The sequence below is a fragment of the Arachis ipaensis genome, chromosome B05 (genome assembly GCF_000816755.2).
Source record: "Arachis ipaensis cultivar K30076 chromosome B05, Araip1.1, whole genome shotgun sequence".
Taxonomy (NCBI): Eukaryota; Viridiplantae; Streptophyta; class Magnoliopsida; order Fabales; family Fabaceae; genus Arachis; species Arachis ipaensis.
This window is the reverse complement of record NC_029789.2, coordinates 15757826-15763612: the sequence shown is the minus strand read 5'-3', so window position 1 is coordinate 15763612 and position 5787 is coordinate 15757826.

The following is a 5787-nucleotide window of genomic DNA, read 5'->3' as shown; positions in this document are numbered from 1 at the left end:
TAGAATCATTTATTCCAACTTATTAAGTAAATCACCAATATATTTGGTCTGGCAGAGGTAATAAGCTCCAGAAGGCAGCTTTTGAGCCTCAATTTCCAAAAATTAAGATAGTTCACCAAAATCTTTGAGTAAAAAGCTTTATGTAATTAATTAATAGTAGATTGAATGGTACTAGAATAATTTCTAGTAATTAAAACATCATCCATATAAACAAGAATATACAACTTCAAAGTGCCCTAATGCTTGATAAACAAGGAATGATTAGAACGAGTTTTAGTGAAGCCAACATTTACTAAGGTGACCGAAAGCTTTAAGATCCAAGACCTTGGAGCTTGCTTTAAGCCATCAAAGATTTATTCAACTTACAAACTTGATTAGGATTACCAAATTAAAAATCTTGTAGTTGTTTTATCAGCACCAACCCACTTAAATCACCATTAAGAAAGGCATTATTAAAGTCACATTGTCGAACTTGACAATTAAAAGCTAAAGCAATAGTTAGAACAACACGTATAGTAGTTGGCTTAATCATAGAAGCAAAAACCTGGTCGAAATCGATGCCTTCAATATGATGATTATCCTTGGCCACTAATCTAGCCTTATACTTTAAAATACTTTCAATAGGGTGCCTCTTAATGGTGTATATCCACCTGCACCCAATGACTTTTACTGTAGGTGGTGATGTGATTATAGTCCATGTATTTGTGTTGTTTAGAACCTGAAGTTCCTCAAGCATAGTCTTATACCAATATGGTGACTTCAAAGTTTGAGTAATAGTAGAAGGTGGATTATTTATCAAATCTAAGCTTTCAATAGTGGCATTAAACAATTTTGATTTGAGGGTGCTAGTTTTAAATCGAGTTTGCATTGGGTGATAATTTTGAGTGATTTTGGTCTTACGTGTACTACCAAACTGAAATTCAATTCCTTGAATAGGAAGTTGTCTTAGTATAAAGTAGTATGTGGTTGTGACATATTGCTTGAGGACAAACAAACAGGTGTTTCTGGAGATGATCGAGTGTGAGGAGGTGAGGTGATGTATCAGACTGTGAAGTGTTTAGATTAGTTGAATTGGTTAAGGATTGAGAAGAAGAGATAGATTGTTGTGAAGTAGAGGTGGATAATGGAAGAATTGGCATGATAAGTTGAGTTTAAGAGAATCGTTGTTTCTGGTGTGATGGATTTGTTTGAGGGAATAACTCAAAATAAAAAAAACTTGGAGTCATAAAAAAGAACATGTATGGAAATAATAATTTTATCATTCTTTTGCAAACACTTATATCCCTTATAGTTAGGAGCATAGCCAATAAAAATAAATAAAATAGATTTATAATAAAATTTATTTGAAGAATATAGTTTCAAATATGGAAAGCATACAGATTCAGAAACTTTCAAGAAGTTTTGTTTAGGTTTATGATGATTAAGAAGTTAATATGGTGACAAATTATTAGTGTTAGGTGAGGGAAGCCGATTAATAACATGCGCAGCAGAGAATAGGGGTGGCAGCAAAGACTTTTATGTAGAATTAAACATTTGATGGTTATGTTGTTTATGGGACAATTGTGTTGTTTATGGGATGATTGTGTCGTTTGGATTGAATTTTTTTTTGCATGCTCATTAGGTTATATAATAATATTGCATATTTGTGAAAACCCGCAAATAAGGTTAGATACCCGCGGGTTGACTGTGGATAGGGTTAAGGTTGGATGGTTCTCAACCCGCGGATAGGATAGAGTTGAATTTTAGTAACAAATTCAACCCATGGGTAGGGTTAAAGTTGGGTTCAAACCCTACTTTATCTATTGCCACCCATAGCAAAGAGAAATACATCATCCTAATGAATCAATGTGATAGAAGATATGGCAAGCATAATTAAACCAGTCTCTATGATATGTTGATGCTTTCTCTCTACACGATCATTTTGTTGATATGTGTGAGGACAAGAAAAATGATGAGTGATATTGTGAGTTGCAAAAAACTGAGTGAATTGATTTGAAAGATATCCTTGGCCATGGTTAGTGTGTAAGGATTTAATTTTCAATCCTGTATGAGTTTCAATATTTACTTTGAACTATAAAAGGTAGTAAATACTTGAGATTTGATTTGTACCAAGAAAATACATATATAACGAGTAAATGCATCAATAAAAAATATATAGTAGTTAAAACCATTAAAGGAAGTAACAGGAGTAGACCCCCAAATATTTTGAGTATATCATATTAAGTGGTGCATAAAAGTTAAAGGAATCAAGTGAAATGACAATAGATGCATTTTGGCCATACAACGATAATCACACAATTTAGATGAATTCACAGGTATATTGATATTACATTATTTCAATACATTATTTACATTTTGAGCAGCACAATGTTCAAGTCTATAGTGCCATACGTCATAGGATGTAGTTTCTATGTTAAAGACTCTATGAACATAAGAATAACTAGAACGAACATTATTATTGAAAGTAGAAGAAACAATAATAATAGAAGAGGAACTATTAGTTGCAATAGCAACTCGATCAAAGACATAAATTCCATTTTTTAGGTGTGCTTTGGAGAAGAATTCTCTAATTGGCTAAGATTTAACATAATAAACATGAGCATGGAATTCAAAATAGCAAATAAAATAAGAATGATCATAATTAGAAATCTTGTATCTAAGTTAATTAAATAATAAAGATCATAATTAGAAATTTTGCTACCTGTACCATTATCCAAGATTATTTGACCAGATCCATTATATTTAGAGGAGGTATACAAATTAGAAGAGTCTGAAGTAATATGACGACTAGCCCCCCGTGTTAGGTAACCATGAAGAATCTGTAAAAGTTAAAGGTGTCGCAAGGTAGGCTTTGGTGTTGTGATAAGAATTTGGTGGTGGTAGAGGTTGATTAATAGAACCTTGAGACTGAGATCGCAAAGAATTGAAATTTGATGGATTGAAATTGTAATCAAGTCTGTAGAAACAAGGGAATACTTGATGTTCTATTCTACCACAAAGTTGACATTGGGGTCTTGAATCATTGAAAAATAATTTTTCTCTTCTAAAGAACCTACCATCATGACCTCTTCTTCCATTGAAATTTTCTTTTTGGGTGGTCTTTAAAATTGAGAGTTGAATTGAGGAGCAGATTATGTAAGATTTACTTAAATTGAATCAAGATAAGTTTTTCTAAATTAATCATACATTGCTTCATGAGCAAGAAGAAAAGTTTCAACTTCTATCAACCCAATTGTATCATATTTTGTCATCACAAATGAAATATACAAAGCATAATTCTCTGAGAGACCATCAGTAATTACACTGAGATGATCTTCAAGAGAGAGAACATAACCTTTTGAAGCTAACGAATCAATAACATTTTTTATCTTCAAGTAATCTGTTGCTATGCTTCCTTGTTTCTTGATTGACTTAAGTTGAATATTAAGTTGTTGTACTTAATTTTAGAAATTTTGGAAAAGTATTCTTGAATCTTGGCTCACACTTTATATGCAAATTTGCAGCCAAGCATGCGATTCTTGAAGCTTGAATCCATGGAAGTTAACAACCATGTCATGTGATAATTATTTTTTTTTCTTCCAATCTTTAAAAGCTTGTGAGACTATCCCCACAATTCTGACTATATCATTTTTTAATTGAGAGGGTGTCTTTTTTGGAATGAGATAATCTGCAAATTTATTTGCATTAATTATGTGTAAAACAAGTTGCTACCAAGTTTTATATATGTCTTTATTGAGTTTGTCAAGTAAAAGGGCTGAAAGAGGTTAGGTGGGAGATGAAGAAGAGAAGGTAAAGTGAAAAATAATGGTTGCTGAAGGTTTTCAAGTGATTTTAGAAGGGAGTTTGAATCAAGGAAAAACAAGTAATAAGCACTTTTTGGGATTATGCAGCATAATTGATAAACAGGAGATATTTTCGTTCTTTTGTTTTGTCTCGCAGTAGGAGGCAAAACAGAATTGTAAGTAGCAGATATTAGAGAAGAAGAAGAATAACTCCACGATATATCCTGTATCGACCACACAATACAATGTGACCTACATCCAGTCTCCGCCACAACAGTGGTAAAATTTCACTATAATCAGAGATTACACATCCCAATCCAAGAGTTTCACACTCTTGTACAAATACCTAAGCCAACTCAAGCTTAGTCCAACTCCTAAGTGCTAGCCCAACCTAGTAAAGGAGAACCAAGTGTACTCAACCTAGCACACTTTTAAATACCACTCTCAAACAAAATAGATTTTATAGCTTTTGTGTGATTTCTCTCTTTGTCTTTTTCTTCTTTCAATGAACTCTTAATGCTAAACACAAGAGATAAATAATACACTCAAAACAAATAGAATAATTATAGTTTTTCTCAATTCATATTAGCTTCCCAAAAGGTTACTTCCTCCCTTGATGAAAACTCCATATAAAGGACTTGGTCTTTTTCATGAATAGTAGGCAATGATTCCTTTTCAATCAACTAGCCGTTGCATGACTTGAGCTTGTGGCCATTGCACTATTAATGAGAAAACTTTTCTTCTTGATTTATCACACCTATATATTCAAAATGCAGCTCCTTCTCCTTAATAATGGATATGATTTTGGGGTCTTTGATTGCCATATGATGGTGTAAGATCCTTTCAATTATAGCTTGATTCTTTATTAATGAAATCTTCATTAATATGCACTATTTTTACTTCCTTGATAATATATGATTGATTCCTACAATCACTCATCATAAAAGATAATTATGATATGATATAAATCAATTATGTTTGTCATCTCATATGTGTGTGTGTGTGTGTGTAAATCAAATTTAAACTCAATAGCTGCCATGGATGGAGAACTCATATTCATGATACCATGATAGAGTTTGCAAATGAAGGAAAGAAACAATAGCTAAAGCAAGCTAGAAAGGAATTAGGAATTGATGAAACTAAATATAGCTTGTGTATTGAGTGAATTTTTTAGTGTACTGGTGCACGAATCCCCACACTCTGTACAGATGTACCAGCAAGTGCACTGGATCGTCCAAGTAATACCTGAGCAAGTCAGGGTCGACCCCACAAGGATTGTGGCTTGAAGCAAGCTATGGTTATCTTGCAGGTCTTAGTCAGGCGAAATCAAGAAGTCAATGGTTTCAAGTTGTAAGAAGAATAATGTATAAATTACTTTTTATATCAAATGGAATCAGTAATAGGAATATAGTTGAGGATTGGAGTTGTTTTATCTTTCTGAATTAACTCTGGTATTACTGTCTCCTTTGCTTGTGAGTGATTTCTTCTATGGCAGGCTGTATGTGATCAATGCCATGGGTTGTGGTCATCGATCTCCTCTATTTCAAATCAAACGCCATTGGCCGTGGTCATCCAATCTGAACAAGGGTGAAGCTCTAGCAGTTCATTCTCTTGGCGATCCTACTCAAAACGCCACAGACAAGGTCAAATCTTCCGGATCAGAGAATGCTGCTTCTTTGGGTTCTAGCCTATACCACAGAGACCCTAATCTCCCTGGAAATTGGCTGAACTGGTATCTCGAGAAGTTCCCAACGAAGTCGTGGATTAGCCGTCTGAGAGATGTATAATCAAGCTGGCGGTTCGCGCTTTCCAGTCACGTATTCACACGAACCCAAGTAGACACGGGTAGTTGTCAGGCAGGTGGTCCTAGTATGATGAACAGAGCTTATTGTCACTGATCATCCTATTCACCATGTTGAAGAACGAGTATACATCTTAGAAATAAATCAAACACGGATCGAAGAGAAACAGTAATACTTTTATTAATTCATAGGACTCAGCAAGG